Genomic DNA, 19,598 nt, shown 5'->3' with positions numbered 1-19,598 from the left:
AAACTAACCAATCTGATCACACAGACCACAGCCTTGTCTAACTCAATGAAACTATGATTCATGCCATATAGCTATTTCAAATCCTGGAAGATGATGCTGTGAAAGTGCTGCACTCAATATGCCAGCTAATTTGGAAAACTCAGGGGTGGCCACAGTACTGGAAAAGTTCAGTTTTCATTCCAATCCCAAAGAAAGGCAATGCCAAAGAATGCTCAAACTACTGCACAATTGCACTCATGTCACACACTAGCAAAGTAATGCTCAAAATTCTCCAAGCCAGGCTTCAACAGTACATGAACCGTGAACTTCCAGATGTTCAAGGTGGATTTAGAAAAGGCAGAATAGCCAGAGATCAAATTGTCAACATCTGAGGGATCATCAATAAAGTAAGAGTTCCAGAAAAATATTTACTTCTGATTTATTGACTATGCCAAATCCTTTGACTGTGTGGATCACAACAAACTGTGGGAAATTCTTAAAGAAATGGAATACCAGACCACCTGAACAGTCTACTGAGAAATCTGTATGCAGGTCAAGAAGCAACAGTTAGAACTGGACATGGAACAACAGACTGGAAGAGAATGAAAAAGTTGGCTTCAAAGTCAATGTTCAGAAAATTAAGATCATGCCATCTGGTTCCATCACTTCATGGCAAATAGGTTAGGAATCAATGGAAACAGTGAGAGATTTTATTTTGGGGTGCTCCAAAATCACTGCAGATGGTGACTGCAGACATGAAATTAAAAGACACTTTCTCCTTGGAAGGAAAGCTATGATCAACCTAGGCAGCATATTAAAAAACAGAGAAACTACTTTGCCAACAAAAACCTTCTAGTCAAAGCTTTGGTTTTTCCAGAAGGCATGTATGGATGTGAGAGTTGGACTACAAAGAAATCTGAGGGCTGCAGAATTGATGCCTTTGAACTGTGGTGTTGAAGAATCTTGAGAGTCCCTTAGAGTACAAGATCAAGTCAGTCATACCTAAAGGAAATTAGTCTTGAATATTCATTTGAAGGACTGATGCTGGAGCTGAAACTTCAATACTTTGGATCTGATGTGAAGAACTGACACATTGGATAAGACCCTGATGTTGGGAAAGATTGAAGGCAGGAGGAGAAGGGGACGACAGAGGATGAGATGGTTGGATGGCATCACTGGCTGGATGGCATCCCCAACTGGATGGACATGAGTTTGAGCAAGCTTCGGGAGTTGATGATGGACAAGGAAGCCTAGTGTGCTGCATTCTATGGGGTCACAAAGAATCGGACATGACTGAGTGACTGAACTGACCAATTTTCCCAATGTGGAAAATATAATGCTTGGAAAGTTTACAGTTTATCATACTCAGAACTTTCAACAATGTTTTCAGTTCCTTGTTCATGGAGATTATTTCTATTGTAAGTGGAGTTCACATAACTGAAAAATGACTTTGCTGAACTAACTGAACATTAGGTTTCCTTACCAGTGTTTACATGAGACTAGTTTTTTTGGGTCTGAGAAAGAAATCAATTGTGACCGCTAATAACAGAAATGTACGGTGGTGTCAGTAAAAAGCAGCAAGTAAAATGAAGAGTACTCAATTTCTTTTAGTCATTTTAAATATTAAATTTTTTTCTTATTATATTAAACTTCGTGGTTGTCTGGCAGTAAGAATTTGTGAAGAATGAATACCCATGCAGCCAAAAGATCTATATGGTAATGGATGTTACTGTTTAAAGAGATATTTTTCTCTCTTTTAGCTCCGTAAAAAAAAAGCAAGCTTCTTAGTCTTGGAAATGAAAAGTTTGTCCTCATGTTCGTTTACATAAACTGAAGACAGCAAAGGTAAATGAGGTGATATGTTTTGAAAGACTTTCCACTCAAATGAGATACTGGGGACTCACTCAATTTAAGTTCTTGTTACTAATGCCCTAAGATCAGAACAAAGGCATAGGATGTCACTTAGTCATGTTATCTAATTAAGTGGTACTTACATTTCATTTCCCTTCTGTTCCATCACACCCTGAACTCCTATTCACCAACCAACCGAAGTCCAGTTTCTAGAGTGCATACTCAGACCAAGTATATGTTTTCAGTGTCATGTATTGTCTTTTTCCTCCATAGGACACATTTTCACTTTCAAACTAGCAGCCACCCACTGTTTAATTTCAAAGACCTGTTTTGTATGGACTGTGGAAGCAAAATTAAGATGTCTGAGATAACTCTTTTGTTATATATTATATCTGTTATTAATGTATTAACTCATCTATTTTGCAGACATATTCAATGATGGAGAAGGAGAGCCAGGCATCATCTGCAACAAAGAATTTGTTTATCTTTCTAAATGATATGAGGCTTCCCCAGTGTCTCAGTGTGTAAACAATCTACCTTCAATGCAGGAGACACAGGAGGTTCCAGTTTGATCCCTGGGTAAGGAAGATCCCCTGGAGGAGAGCATGGCAACCCACTCCAGTATTCTTGCCTGGAGAATCCCATGGACAGAAGAGCCTGGCAAGCTATAGTTCATAAGGTTGCAAAGAGTCAGACATGACTGAAAGGACTTAGTACGCACACATGCTAATCAATATGATTCTGAAGTTGACCTTTTAGTAATGCAAGATTTACATGTAAACCTTGGATAGTCAGTGATTGTTAAAGAGAATCTCACAGCTCTAGAAATGGACCAAGAAAGTGGAACAAGCTTCCTTCCCTCCTAAACAGTTTTGAACATCGGCCTTAAGAGCTATAAGAACAAAATACATATTATATCATGTATATTTGCTCCAGGATTGATCCCCTGATCAATTCTGAGACTGCCTTTTTCTGGGCAGTCTCAGAGGAAATACTTAGAGCTATGTTATATAGTATTTCACTAAATATGTTGGATCTTCTCCAGTTCTCAGTCTGAAAGTCATCTATTACTGGTGGTCTGGGTGAGACATAAGCTCTGGGCACTGAAATTTATTGATATCTACAGAATGAGTTTTTGAGACTTTCATAATACACAAGGTATTATACACAATATCTTGTGTATAAATGTAAAATCAAGTGTGCAGAACAACAACAACAACAACAAAAACTGCACACACACATATAGACTTAAAGAAAAAGTATCCTAGTATCCATAAGTATCCTAGATGGCTTTAGACAACCCATTTTAAAGCTAACATTCTCCTGTTACATGATGAAGGAATTTGTTGTGCTTCTATATTTTGTCAAAATTCTCTCTCTCTCTTTCTCTGCCTCTCTCTCCTTTTTCTTTCATTCTTTCCTTTTATTTTTTTTAATGAAAACTTGAAAACTTACAAGAACTTCGATTTGTAAAACAGATGAAAGCAAAGTTCTATTGGAGACACACCATCTCAGTTGCCCCTCATTTACTCCATCTCCCACCATCTTCCTAAGTGCAAAATTCTATTGAAAATCACTGAGCTAGATGCTATGCAAAATCTCTACTAACTATAGTATTTTACACGTCTTGTATTTGTCAGAATATAATTTTACTTACAGTCCCTTTCAGTCTGCATCACTTTATTCTTTAGTGCCTGCTCTTTTTTGTGAACTTCATCTAGTATTTTAGTGTAAACTATAAAAGGAGAGTTCCTCAATAGTAATTCTGGAGTCTATTTCAGGAAACAGATACAGCACTAAATGAATTTGCTGCTCAGCAAGAACACCAATCCTCAGATAGCATATTCCTGGTCTTTATGTCACATGGCATCTTGGATGAACTCTGTGGGACAAAACACACAGAAAAGAGCCAGATACACTTCATGATGATACCATCTTCCAAATTGTCAACAGCCATCACTGCCAGAGTCTAAAAGACAAACCCAAGGTCATCATCCTGAAGGTCTGCCAAGGCAATGAGTCCAAGTTCAGGAAACTTGGGACATGGCTGTGTAGACTTTTCTATTAGTCTGGTGTCTAGCCTTCATTTTCCCAGGGCTGGGAAGAGAAAAACATGTCAGTACAACTCTTGGGTCCAGTCCAGGAAGACACTCTATTAAGCCTGTACCATTTAAAAAAAAAAAAGAAATGAAAAGTAACCTAGAATAATGAGGAATAGTCCTATTATTTGGGACTTGGTTGTCGACATGGTCATTCTTAAACTTAATTTTCCATTCCCCAGTGGCCCAGTTGTAAAGAATCCACCTACCAATGCAGGAGACACAGGAAAGGTAGGTTTGATCCCTTGGTTTGGAAGATAACTTGGAGGAGGCAAGGAGGAAATAGCAACCCATTCCAGTATTCTTGCCTGGAGAATCCCATGATAGAGCAGCCTGTTGGTCTACAGTCCATGAAGTCACAAAGAATTGGACACTGCTGAGCAACTAAACAACAACAACAAGATATTTGCATTTTTAGTAAATACCATATTAAAATATATTGTAGAAAAAGTATAACCACAAAAGCGATTTTCTGTGTATTTATGTATGTTAATATTAATATGACAGTGATAGAGGAGAGTGAAAAGTTTGGCTTGAAGCTCAACATTCAGCAAAAAAAGATCATGGCATCTGGTCCCATCACTTCATGGGAAATAGATGGGGAAACAGTGGAAACAGTGTCAGACTTTATTTTTTGGGGGGCTCCAAAATCACTGCAGATGCTGATTGCAGCCAGGAAATTAAAAGACGTTTACTCCTTGGAAGGAAAGTTATGACCAACCTAGATAGTATATTAAAAAGCAGAGACATTACTTTGCCAACAAAGGTCCGTCTAGTCAAGGCTTGGTTTAACAGTGGTCATGTATAGATGTGAGATTTGGACTGTGAAGAAAGCTGATCACCGAAGAATTAATGCTTTTGAACTGTGGTGCTGGAGAAGACTCTTGAGAGTCCCTTGGACTGCAAGGAGATCCAACCAGTCCATTCTAAAGGAGCTCAATCCTGGGTGTTCATTGGATGGACTGATGCTAAAGCTGAAACTGCAATACTTTGGCCACCTCATGCGAAGAGTTGACTCACTGGAAAAGACTCTGATGCTGGGAAAGGTTGGGGCCGGGACGAGAAGGGGACGACTAAGAATGAGATGTCTGGATGGCATCACCGACTCGAAGGACATGAGTTTGAGTGAACTCTGGGAGTTGGTGATGGACAGGGAGGCCTGGCATGCTGTGATTCATGGGGTCGCAAAGAGTCGGACATGACTGAGTGACTGAACTGAACTGAACTGAATATTAATATGACAGCTTTTATAAGATATGGATGTTTCTCAGAAAGTTTTAGGTGTTGGGTGATTGATACAGGAGAAACCTCTTCATATAAACATGCCCAGTTCTTGCATCTAGGATTCTACTATTAAAAAGAGCCATGTGGAGAAGGAATTCATTGCTTTCAATTCTTTGACTCCATGTAAATATATAGGCAACCTATTAATTTCTGGATCTTAGGCTCGGTTATGATAATATCTTATCAATTAGAACATTTATTTCCTAATTAATGAGTTACTTAAGTGGACAAGATATTTAAATATTGAGATTTTCATAGTAAGAAGTCTATAAATATTGATACTGGGGGAAATATAGAAAAAAATATAGGACTATGGTGAGGATACAGATTTAAAATAGTCTCAAATAGACTATGTGAAAAATAAGAGGTTATTTTTAGATATAGCAATGATACAGAATTGTATCATCTAAGATTTGGTCCACCTGATGATCTACTAGCATGTATCTAGTGACTGAAAACCCTCCTTTGGCAGGCAAGTCATTAAAAACTTAATTTATACAAGTTCTAAGTTATAAGGTGTAGTGATTTCAAATTTTAATGTGCATGGAAATCATTGAAAATTTCATTAAAATGTAGATTCCTGATTTGGCATATCTGGTACAAAGCCTGAGGTGCTTTATTTATTTATTTTTTTAAGCTTCATGGTGATGCGATGGTTCATGGCTGTTGGTTCATGGCTATATGTGAACAGGAAGAAATAAGAGGACCTTCTGAGTCTACTTGGGGAAATAGGAAGAAGGCCATGTAGGAAACATCCACTCCACAACTGGAATAGTTCTACTTCTTTTTGTTTTACATATTGGAATTTTAATAATATTTTATTTGAAAGAAGCCCTCTGTGCCTTTAGCTAAAAAGGAAGTTTAAAAAGTATATACAATTTTTCACCATCAAGGATAATGTTTGCTGTGGGTTTGTCATATATAGCTTTTATTATATTAAGGAATGTTCTTTCTATTCCCGCCTTCTGGAGGCTTTTGATCATAAATGGATATTGAATTCTGTTGAAGGCTTTCTCTGAATCTATTGAGATAATCATATGGTTTTTATTTTTCTTTTTGTTAATGTAGTGTATTACATTGATTGATTTGCAGGTATTGAAGAATCCTTGCATCCCTGGGATAAAGCCCACTTGGTCATGATGTATGATCTTTTTAATGTGTTGTTGGATCCTGAGTGCTCGAATTTTGTAAAGGATTTTGGCATCTATGTTCATCAGTGATATTGGCCTGTAGTTTTCTTTTTTTGTGGGATCTTTGTCAGGTTTTGATATTAGGGTGATGGTGGCCTCATAGAATGAGTTTGGAAGTTTACCTTCCTCTGCAATTTTCTGGAAGAGTTTGAGTAGGATAGGTGTTAGCTGCTGTCTAAATTTTTGGTAGAATTCAGCTGTGATGCCGTCTGAACATGGCCTTTTGTTTGCTAAAAGATTTCTAATTACAGTTTCAATTTCCGTGCTTGTGATGGGTCTGTTAAGATTTTCTATTTTTTCCTGGTTCAGTTTTGGAAAGTTGTGCTTTTCTAAGAATTTTTCCATTTCTTACAAGTTGTCCATTTTATTGGCATATAATTGCTGATAGTAGTCTCTTATGATCCTTTGTATTTCTGTGTTGTCTGTTGTGATCTCTCCCTTTTCATTTCTAATTTTATTGATTTGGTTTTTCTCCCTTTGTTTCTTGATGAGTCTGGCTAGTGGTTTGTCAATTTTATTTACCCTCTCAAAGAACCAGCTTTTGGCTGTGTTGATTTTTGCTATGATCTCTTTTGTTTCTTTTGCATTTATTTCTGTCCTAATTTTTAAGTTTCTTTCCTTCTACTAAACCTGGGGTACTTCATTTCTTCCTTTTCTAGTTGCTTTAGGTGTAGAGTTAGGTTATTTAGTTGGCTTTTTTCTTACTTCTTGAAGTATGCCTGTATTGCTATGAACCTTCCTGCTTTTACAGTGTCCCACAGGTTTTGGGTTGTTGTGTTTTCATTTTCATTCATTTCTATGCCTATTTTGATTTCTTTTTTTATTTCTTCTATGATTTGTTGGTTATAAAGCAGCGTGTTGTTCAGCCTCCGTATGTTGGAACTTTTAATAGTTTTTCTCCTGTAATTGAGATCTAGTCTTACTGCAGTGTGGTCAGAAAAGATGCTTGGAATGATTTCAATTTTTTTGAATTTACCAAGGTTAGATTTATGGCCCAGGATGTGATCTATCCTGGAGAAGGTTCTGTGTGAGCTTGAGCTATATATGACAAACCCACAGTAAACATTATCCTCAATGGTGAAAAATTGGAAATGTTTCCCCTAAAGTCAGGAACAAGACAAGGGTGCCCACTCTCACCACTACTATTCAGCATAGTTTTGGAAGTTTTGGCCACAGCAATAAGTGCAGAAAAAGACATAAAAGGAATCCAAATTGGAAAAGAAGAAGTAAAACTCTCACTGCTTGCAGATGACATGATCCTCTACACAGAAAACCCTGCTGCTGCTACTGCTGCTGCTGCTAAGTCACTTCAGTCGTGTCCGACTCTGTGTGACCCCATAGATGGAAGCCCACCAGGCTCCCCCGTCCCTGGGATTCTCCAGGCAAGAACACTGGAGTGGGTTGCCATTTCCTTCTCCAATGTGTGAAAGTGGAAAGTGAAAAGTGAAAGTGAAGTCGCTCAGTCGTGTCCGACCCTTAGCGACCCCACGGACTGCAGCCTACCAGGCTCCTCCATCCATGGGATTTTCTAGGCAATAGTACTGGAGTGGCTTGCCATTGCCTTCTCCGACAGAAAACCCTAAAGACTACCAATAAATTACTAGAGCTAATCAATGAATATAGTAAAGCTGAAGGATATAAAATCAACACACAGTAATTCCTTGCATTCCTATACACTAATAATGAGAAAATAGAAAGAGAAATTAAGGAAACAATTCCATTCACAGTTGCAACGAAAAGAATAAAATACTTAGGAATATATCTACCTAAAGAAACAAAAGACCTATATATAGAAAACTATAAAACACTGGTGAAAGAAATCAGAGAGGACACTAATAGATGGAGAAATTTACCGTGTTCATGGATTGGAAGAATAAATATTGTGAAAATGAATACATTACCCGAAGTTATTTATAAGTTCAATGCAATCCCTATCAAGCTACCAACAGTGTTTTTCACAGAGCTAGAACAAATAATTTCACAATTTGTATGGAAATACAAAAAACCTCGAATAGCCAAAGCAATCTTGAAGAAGAAGAATGGAACTGGGGGAATTAACCAACCGGACTTCAGGCTCTACTACAAAGCCACAGTCATCAAGACAGTATGTCACTGGCATAAAGACAGAAATATAGATCAATGGAACAAAATAGAAAGCCCAGAGATAAATCCACGCACCTATGGACACCTTATTTTTGACAAAGGAGGCAAGAATAGTCAATGGAGAAAAGACAGTCTCTTTAACAAATGGTGCTGGGACAACTGGTCAGCCACTTGTAAAAGAATGAAACTAGAACACTCCCTAACACCATACAAAAAATGAAATCAAAATGGATTAAAGATCTAAATTTAAGACCAGAAACTATAAAACTCCTAGAGGAGAACATAGGCAAAACACTCTCCGACATAAATCACAGCAAGATCCTCCATGACCCACCTCCCAGAATAATGGAAATAAAAGCAAAAATAAACAAATGGGATCTAATTAAAATTAAAAGCTTCTGCACAGCGAAGGAAACTATAAGAAAGGTGAAAAGACAGCCTTCAGAATGGGAGAAAATAATAGCAAATGAAGCAACTGACACAGGATTAATCTCAAAAATATACAAGCAACTCCTGCAACACAATCCTAGAAAAATAAAAGAGCCAATCAAAAAATGGGCCAAAGAACTAAACAGACATTTCTCCAAAGAAGACATACAGATGGCTAACAAACACATGACAAAATGCTCAACATGACTCATAATCAGGGAAATGCAAATCAAAACCACAATGAGGTACTATTTTGCGCCAATCAGAAAGGCTGCTATCCACAATTCTACAAGCAATAAATGCTGGAGAGGGTGTGAAAGGGAACCCTCTTACACTGCTGGTGGGAATGCAAACTAGTACAGCCACTATGGAGAACAATGTGGAGATTCCTTAAAAAACTGGAAATAGAACTGCCATAGGACCCAGAAATCTCACTCCTGTGCATACACACCGAGGAAACCAGAATTGAAAGAGACACATGTACTCCAATGTTCGTTGCAGCACTGTTTATAATAGCCAGGACATGGAAGCAACCTAGATGTCCATCTGCAGACGAATGGATAAGAAAGCTGTAGTACATTTACACAATGAAGTATTACTCAGCAATTAAAAAGAATACATTTGAATCAGTTCCAGTGAGGTGGATGAAACTGGAGCCTATTATACAGAGTGAAGTAAGCCAGGAAGAAAAACACCAATACACTATACTAACGCATATATATGGAATTTAAAAAGATGATAATGATAACCCTGTATATGAGACAGAAAAGAGGCACAGATATATAGAACAGTCTTTGGGACTCTGTGGGAAAGGGCAAGGGTTGGATGATTTGGGAGAATGTCACTGAAACATGTATATTATCCTATGTGAAACGAATCGCCAGTCCAAGTTCAATGCATGATACAGGATGTTCGGGGTTGATGTACTGGGATGAACCAGAGGGATGAGATGGGGAGGGATGTGGGAGGGAGGTTCAAGATGGGGAACACATGTACACCTGGGGCAGATTCATGTCAATGTATGGCAAAACCAATACAGTAATGTAAAGTAATTAGCCTCCAATTAAAATAAATAAATTTTTTAAAAATAAATAAATAAAAAGTATATACAGCCTAATATATAATATACATGGGGACCCCATAGGGAAAACAGCTGATCTTTCAACAGAAACCCTGTAAGCCATAAGGGGATAGCAGGATACACTAAAAGTGAAGAAAAAGGAAAAACTGACGACCAAGATTACTCTACCCAGCATTCAAAGGAGAAACCAAAAGCTTTAGAGACAAGCAAAAACTAGGAGAATTCAGCACTACTAAAGCAACTCTTCAACAAATGCTAAAGGGCCTTCTCTAGATAGGAAATGAGAAAAGTTTTATAAAAGAATCGAAATCAATACATTAAATGGTAACGGGATTATACATATCAATAATTACTTTAAATACAAATGGGTTAAACACTCCAACTTCAAGACAAAAAATGGATCAATGGATACAAAACTAAGCTCCTACATATGCTGTCTACAAGCAACCCACCTCAAACTTAGAGACACATACAGACTGAAAATAAGTGTCTAGCAAAAGATATTTCATGCAAGTGGAGACCAAAAGAAAGTTGGAGTATCAATATTCATCAGATAAAATAGACTAAAATAAACACCATTATAAGAGACAAAGAAAAAAAATAACACAAAATAATCCAGACATCAGTCAAGAAGATATAGCTATTATAAACATATATGTACCCAACATAGGAGCACCTAGGTATGTAAGGCAAATGCTAACAAATATTAAAAGGGAAGTGATAGTAATACAATAATAGTGGGAGGCTTTATTTAATACAACACTCATATCATTGGACAGATCATCTAGACAGAAAATTAACAGTGAAACACAAGTTTTAAACAATACATTGAACCAGTTAGACCTGGGCATAATTGATAGCTCTGGGCATTTCACAAAAAACAATGGATTTCAATGTTTCTCAAGTGTACATGGAAGATTCTCCAGAATAGATCACATCCTAGGCCACAAAACTACCCTTCATTGTTGTTGTTTAGTTGCTCAGTCATGTCCGACACTTTGAGATGCCACGGACTGAAGCATACAAGGCTTCACTGTCCTTCACCATCTACTGGAGCTTGCTCAAATTCATGTCCACTGAGTTGGTGATGCCATCCAACCATCTCATCCTCTGTTGTCCCCTTCCCCACTTGCCTTCAATCTTCCCCAGCATCAGAATCTTTTATAATGAGTTCACTTGTTGCAAACTGTGGCTCAAGGATTGGAGCTTTAGCATCAGTCCTTCAAAAGAATATTCAGGACTGATTTCCTTTAGGGTAGACTAATTTGATCTCCTTGCTGTCCAAGGGACTCTCAAGAGTCTTCCCCAACACCACAGTTCAAAAGCATCAATTCTTTGGCACTCAATCTTCTTTATGGTCCAGCTCACATGACATACATGACACAACCATACATGACAACTTGAAAAACCATAGCTTTGACTATACAAACCTTTATTGAAAAAGTGATATCTCTGCTTTTTAATATACTGTCTAGGTTTATCATAGCTATTCTTCCAAAGAACAAGCGTCTTTTAATTTAATGGATACAGTCACCATCCACAGTAATATTGGAGCCCAGGAAAATAAAGCGTGTCACTGTTTCCATTGTTTCACCATCTATTTGCTATGGAGTGGTGGGACAAGAAACCATGATCTTCACTTTTTGAATGTTGAGTTTTAAGTCATCTTTTTCATTCTCCTCTTTCACCTTCATCAAGAGACTCTTTAGTTACTCTTCACTTTCTGAAATAAGGTTGGATTAATCTGCATACCGGTGGTTATTGATATTTCTCTTGACAAACTTTATTACTTCAGCCAGTCTGACATTTCTCATGATGTACTCTGCATATAAATTAAATAAGCAGGATGAAAATATACATGTTTTATATACACCTTTCCCAATTTAGAACCAGTCCTTTTTTCCATGTCTGGTTGTAACTGTTGCTTCTTGACCTGTATACAGATTTCTCAGAAGGTAGGTAAGGAGGCCTGGTATTCCCTTCTCTTTAAGAATTTTCCACAGTTTGCTGTGATCCACACAGTCAAAGGCTTTAGTGTAGTCAGTGAAGCAGAAGTAGATGTTTTTTCTGGAATTCTCTTGCTTTCTCTGGCAAATATCTAGTAATTTTTTTTTTTAATGAAATAATTTCAAGTATCCATTCTGATAAGAATTCTGTAAGTTTAGATATCAACTACAGAAAAAAAAATACTATAAGAAACACAAACATATGAAAGCTAGACAACACGCTTCTGAATAACCAACAGATCACCGAAGAAATCAAAAAGGAAATAAAAATATTCATAGAAACAAATGATCATGAAAAGAAGATGACCCAAAATCTGTTGGATTCAATAAGCAGTGCTAAGATGGAAGTTATAGCAATACATGGCTACCTAAAGAAACAAGAGAAACATCAAATGAAAACCTAACCTTAAACAAAAAGCAACTAAAGAAAAACAAACAACAAAAAAAAACTTAGTAGAAGGAAAGAAATAATAAAAATCAGAGCAGAATTTAACAACCAAGAAATGAAGGAGACTATAGCAAATGTCAGTAAAGATAAAAGATTGTTCTTTCAGTAATTAAACAAAATAGACAAGCTGTTTGCCAGAATCATCAACAAAAAAAGGGAGAAGGCTCAAATCAATAAAATTTGAAATGAAAATAGAGAAATTACAACAGACAACACACGAATACAAACAATCACAAGAGATTACTATGAGCAACTATATGCTAATAATATGGGCAACTTGGGAGAAATGGAGAAATTCTTAGAAAATTATAACTTTCCAGAACTAAAACAGGAAGAAATAGAAAACGTGAACAGAACAATCACAAGCATGGAAATCAAAACGATACTAAAAAATTTTCCAACAAACAAAATCCCGATCCAGATGGCTTCACAGGTGAATTCTACCAAAAATTTAGAGAAGTTTTAACATCTATACTACTCAAACTCTTTCAGAATGTGGCAGAGTAAGGAAAAAACCTAAACTAATTCTGTGAGACCATCATCATATTGATACTTAAATCAGACAAAAATGACATGAAAAAGGAAAACTGAAGGCCGATATCACTAATGAACATAGATGCCTCAAAAAATTCTAAACGTCCAAAAATTCTAGCAGACAGAATCCAAGTACATATCATGACCAATGGGCTTTATTCCAGGGATACAAAAATTCTTCAATATTCACAAATTAATCAATGCGATACTGCATATTAACAAATTGAAGGATAAAAACCGTGATTATTTGAAAAAATGCACAGAAAGCCTTTGACAAAATCCAACATCCATTTATGATAAAAAAATTCTATAAAAAAGTAGGTGTAGAAGGAACATACCTCAACATAATGAAAGCCATATATGACAAACCCAACAGCAAACATTGTCAATGGCAAAAAAACTCAAAGCATTTCCTCCAAAATCAGGAACAAGACAAGGTTGACCATTCTCACCACTACTGTTCAACATAGTTTTAAATATCCTAACCAGGGAAGAAAAAAATAGTAAAACGAATCTAGATTGGAAAATAAGCAAAATTAACTATTTCCAGATGACATGATCTTTACACAGAAAACCCGAAAGATGCCACCAGAAAACCAATGAATATATTAAAATTGCAGTATTAAATTAATACACAGAAATCCCTTGCATTTCTATAAGTTAACAATGAAATATCAGAACGAGAAATTAAGGAAATAATCACATTCACCATTGCAATGAAAAGAACAAAATACTTAGGAATAAATTTACCTAAGGAAACAAAAGCTCTGTATCAGAAAACTATAAGACACTGATGAATGAAGTCAAAGATGACACAAATAGATTGAGAAATATACCATTTTCTTGGATTGGAAGAATCAGTATAGCAAAAATGAGTATTCTAACCAAAGCAGTCTATAGATTCAATGCAATCCCTATCAAATAATCAATGATACTTTTCACAGAACTTGAAAAATAATTTCACAATTTGCATGGAAACACAAAAGACGCTGAATATCCAAACTAATCTTGAAAAAGAGGAGTGGAACTGGAGGACTCAATCTTCCCTACTTCAGGCTATAATGCAAAGCTACAGTTATCAAAACAGTATGGTACGGGCACAAAGACAAAAAAATATAGGTAAACAGAACAAAGTAGAAAGTCCAAAGATAGATTCGAACACCTATGGACACCTTATCTTTCACAAAAGAGGCAAAAATATTCAATGGGGAAAAGACAGTCTCTTAAACAAGTGGTGCTGGGCAAACTAGTCAACCATGTATAAAAGAATGAAACTAGATCATTATCTAACACCATAGACAAAAATAAACTCAAAATGGATTAAAGACCTAAATGTATGATCTGAAACTATAAAATACTTAGGAAAAAACAGGCATAACACTCTGAAATTAATCACATCATGATCATCTATGAGCTACCTCCCAGAGTAAGGAAATAGAAACAAAAATAAGCAAATAGGACCTACCTAAACATAAAAGTTTTGCACAACGAAGGAAAACTACAAGCAAGGTGGAAAAACAGCCCCCAAAATGGGAGACAATAATAGCAAACAAAATAGCTGACAAAGCATTAATCTCCAAAATATATGAGTGGCTCACACAGCTAAATACCAGAAAAGCAAACAACCCATTCAAAAAAGGGCAAAAGACCTAAACAGACATTTCTCCAAAGAAGAAATACAGGTGACTAATAGGGACACAAAAAAAATGCTCACTATCACTCATTATTTATAGAAATGTAAATCAAAACTCCAGTGAGGTATCATCTTGCATCAGTCAGAATGGTTGTTATCTCATCAAAAAATCTACAAACAATAAATGCTGGAGATGGTGTAGAGAAAAGGGAACCTTCTAACACTGTTGGTAGGAATGCAAACTGGTGCAGCCACTATGGAGATCAGTGTGAAAATTCCGTTTAAAAAAACTGGGAATAGAACTACTGGGCACATACCCTGAGGAAAACCGAATTAAAAGAAATACATGTACCCCAAAGTTCATTGCAGTACTATTTACAAAAGCTAGGATATGGAAGCAGTACTTGGATGCAATCTTAAAAACGACAGAAGGATCTCTGTTCGTTTGCAAGGCAAACCATTCAATATTACAGTAATCCAAGTCTATGCCCCAAACAGGAATGCTGAAGAAGCTGAAGTTGAACGGTTCTATGAAGACCTACAAGACCTTTTAGAACTAACAACCAAAAAAGATGTCATTTTCATTATAGGAGACTGGAATGCAAAAGTAGGAAGTCAAGAAACACCTGGAGTAACAGGCAAATTTGGCCTTGGAGCACAGAATGAAGCAGGGCAAAGGCTAATGGAATTTTGCCAAGAGAATGCACTGGTCAGAGCAAACACCCTCTTTCAACAACACAAGAGAAGACTCTACACATGGACATCACCAGATGGTCAACACCGAAATCAGATATATTATATTCTTTGCAACCAAAGATGGAGTAGTGCTATACAGTTAGCAAAAATTAGACCAGGAGCTGACTGTGGCTCAGATCATGAACTCCTTATTGCCAAATTCAGACTTAAATGGAAGAAAGAAGGGCAAACCACTAGACCATTTAGATATGACCTAAATCAAATCCCTTATGACTATACAGTGGAAGTGAGAAATAGATTTAAGGGACTAGATTTGATAGATGGAGTGCCTGATGAACTATGGACGAAGGTTCGTGGCATTCTACAGGAGACAGGGATCAAGACCATCCCCATGGAAAAGAAATGTAAAAAAGCAAAATGGCTGTCTGGGGAGGCCTTACAAATAGCTGTGAAAAGAAGAGAAGTGAAAAGCAAAGGAGAAAAGGAAAAATATAAGCCTCTGAATGCAGAGTTTCAAAGAATAGCAAGGAGAGATAAGAAAGCCTTCCTCAGTGATCAAGGCAAAGAAATAGAGGAAAACAACAGAATAGGAAAGACAAGAGATCTCTTCAAGAAAATTAGAGATACTAAGGGAACATTTCATGCAAAGTTGGGCTCGATAAAGGACAGAAATGGTATGGACCTAAGAGAAGCAGAGGATATTAAGAAGAGGTGGCAAGAATACACAGAAGAACTGTACAAAAAAGATCTTCATGACAAAGATAATCATGATGGCATGATCACTCAGCTGGAGCCAGACATCATGTAATGTGAAGTCAAGTGGGCCTTAGAAAGCATCACTATGAACAAGGCTAGTGGAGGTGATGGAATTCCAGTTGAGCTATTTCAAACCTTGAAAGATGATGCTGTGAAAGTGCTGCACTCAATATGCCAGCAAATGTGGAAAACTCAGCAGTGGCCACAGGACTGGAAAAGGTCAGTCTTCATTCCAATCCCAAAGAAAGGCAATGCCAAAGAATGCTCAAATTAGTGCACAATTACATTCATCTCACATGCTAGTAAAGTCATGCTCAAAATTCTCCAAGCCAGGCTTCAGCAATACGTGAATCGTGAACGTCCAGATGTTCAAGCAGGTTTTAGGAAAGGCAGAGGAACCAAAGATCAAATTGCCAACTTCTGCTGGATCATGGAGAAAGCAAGAGAGTTCCAGAAGAGCATCTATTTCTGCTTCATTGACTATGCCAAAGTCTTTGACTGTGTGGATCACAATAAATTGTGGAAAATTCTGAAAGAGATGGGAATACCAGACCACCTGACCTGCCTCTTGAGAAACCTGTATGCAGGTCAGGAAGCAACAGTTAGAACTGGACATGGAACAACAGACTGGTTCCAAATAGGAAAAGGATTACGTCAAGGCTGTATATTGTCACCCTGCTTATTTAACTTCTATGCAGAGTACATCATGAGGAACGCTGGACTGGAAGAAGCACTAGGTGGATCAAGATTGCCGGGAGAAATATCAATAACTTCAGATATGCAGATGACACCACCCTTATGGCAGAAAGTGAAGAGGAACTCAAAAGCCTCTTGATGAAAGTGAAAGAGGAGAGTGAAAAGATTTGCTTGAAGCTCAACATTCAGAAAACAAAGATCATGGCATCTGGTCCCATCAATTCATGGTAAAGAGATGGGGAAACAGTGGAAACAGTGCCAGACTTTATTGTTTTGGGCTCCAACATCACTACATGTGCTGATTGCAGCTGTGAAATTAAAAGACGCTTATTCCTTGGAAGGAAAGTTATGACCAACCTAGATAGCATATTAAAAAGCAGAGACATTACTTTGCCAACCTAGGTCTGTCTAGTCAAGGCTATGGTTTTTCCCGTGGTCATGTATGGATGTGAGAGTTGGACTGTGAGGAAAGCTGATCGCCAAAGAATTGATGCTTTTGAACTGTGGTGTTGGAGAATACTCTTGAGAGTCCCTTGGACTGCAAGGAGATCTAACCAGTCCATTCTAAAGTTGATCAATCCTGGGTGTTCATTGGAAGGACTGATGCTAAGGCTGAAATTCCAATACTTTGGCCACCTCCTGCGAATAGTTTACTCACTGGAAAAGACTCTGATGCTGGGAGGGATTGGGAGCTGGAGCAGAAGGGTTGACAGAGAATGAGATGGCTGGATGGCACCACCGACTCGATGGACATGAGTTTGAGTGAACTCCGCAAGTTGGTGATGGACAAGGAGGCCTGGTGTGCTATGATTCATGGGGTCGCAAAAGTCAGACACGACTGAGTGACTGAACTGAACTGAGGACATGGAAACAACCTAAATGTCCATCAGCAGATGAGTAGATAAGTAAGTTTTGGTACATATACACAAGGGAATATTCAGTTCAGTTCAGTTCAATCGCTCAGTTGTGTCCAACACTTTGCGACCCCATGAATGCAAAAGTAGGAAGTCAAGAAACACCTGGAGTAACAAGCAAATTTGGCCTTGGAGCATGACATGAAGCAAGGCAAAGGCTAATAGAGTTTTGCCAAGAAAACGCACTGGTCATAGAAAACACCCTCTTCCAACAACACAAGAGAAGACTCTACACATGGACTGCACCAGATGGTCAACACCGAAATCATATTGATTATATTCTTTGCAGCCAAAGATGGAGAAGCTCTATACAGTTAGCAAAAACAAGACCAGGAGCTGACTGTGGCTCAGATCATGAACTCCTTATTGCCAAATTCAGACTTAAATTGAAGGGAATGTTACTCAGCTCTAAAAATAAATGTATTTCAGTCTATTCTGATAAGGTGGATGAATCTGGAACCTATTATACAAAGTATAGTAGGTCAGAAAAAAAAAGACAAGTACTGTATATTAAAGCATATAAATGGAATTTAGAAAGATGATACCACTGATTCCACATGCAGGGCAGCAGAGGAGACATAGATATAAAGAACAGATTTTTGGACTCAACTGGAGAAGGCGAATTTGGCATGATTTGAGAGAATAGTATTGAAACATATACATTACCACATGTGAAATAGATGACCAGTGTGAGTTTGATTCATGAAGTAGAGCAACCAAAGCTGGTGTACTGGGGCAACTTAGAGGGAAAAGGTGGGAATAGAGGTGGGAGAGGGGTTCAAGAGGGGGGGACACCTGTATACATATGGCTGTTCATGTTTATGTATAGCAAAAACCATCGCAATATTGTAAAGTAATTATACTCCAATTAAAATAAACAAATTAAATTTTAAATGTATTTGGATGTGTTTCTAATACAAGAATGCTATTAAATGTTGTATATTGATCTCAGGTCTTGCAAATTAGAGGTTTATATTATTCCTTTTAAAAATTTTCAGTGAATAAAATCATATTTTCAGAAACAGTGATGGCTTTGTTTCTTGGGCTTCAAAAAAATTTTAGTTTGTATTTTTAGCTTGCATTTTATTATCTTGAAATCTAGTGCAAAATTGAATAGAATTTTTTTATCTCTTATTTTGAGGAATGCGTCCATATTTTTATTAAACTATAACTTCATTCTCAGAGTAATTACTAGCTTATTAAAAAATATCAGCAATGTTTCCTATTTGACTGGAATTGCTTTGCTAACATGTTGTTTAGAATATTTACATCAATGCACCTGAAAAATCATCTTGTGTTTTCTTTCTTTTATTTTTCAGTTCAGTTCAGTTCAGTTGCTCAGTCGTGTCCGACTCTCCGCGACACCATGAATCACAGCACGCCAGGCCTCCCTGTCCATCACCAACTCCCGGAGTTATTACTTTACATTAATATATTGGTTGGTTTTGCCATACATTGACATGAATCCACCCCCGGTGTACATGTCTTCCCCTTCTTGAACCTCCCTCCAGGTCATCCCCGTGCACCAGCTCCAAGCATCGTCGTATCATGCGTCGAACCTGGACTGGTGATTGATTTCACATATGATAATATACATGCTTCAGTGCCATTCTCCCAAATCATCCCACCTTCACCCTCTCCCACAGAGTCCCAAAGACTGTTCTATAAACCTATGTTTCTTTTGCTGTCTCGTATACAGGGTTAAGGTCACCATCTTTCTAAATTCCATATATATGCGTTAGTATACTGTATTGATGTTTTTCTTTCTGGCTTACTTCACTCTGTATAATAGGCTCCAATTTCATCTTTGCCTCTACTTCTCTGGTTTTGTATCAGTTTTGTTAGTTAGTTAGTTTAGTTGCTGAGTCATGTCTGACTCTTTGGACCCTATAGACTGTA

The sequence above is a fragment of the Moschus berezovskii genome, chromosome 14 (assembly GCF_049115385.1).
Source record: "Moschus berezovskii isolate FMDL1 chromosome 14, NW_MosBer_1.0, whole genome shotgun sequence".
In the NCBI taxonomy this organism is placed as follows: domain Eukaryota; kingdom Metazoa; phylum Chordata; class Mammalia; order Artiodactyla; family Moschidae; genus Moschus; species Moschus berezovskii.
This window is presented reverse-complemented; position numbering follows the sequence as displayed.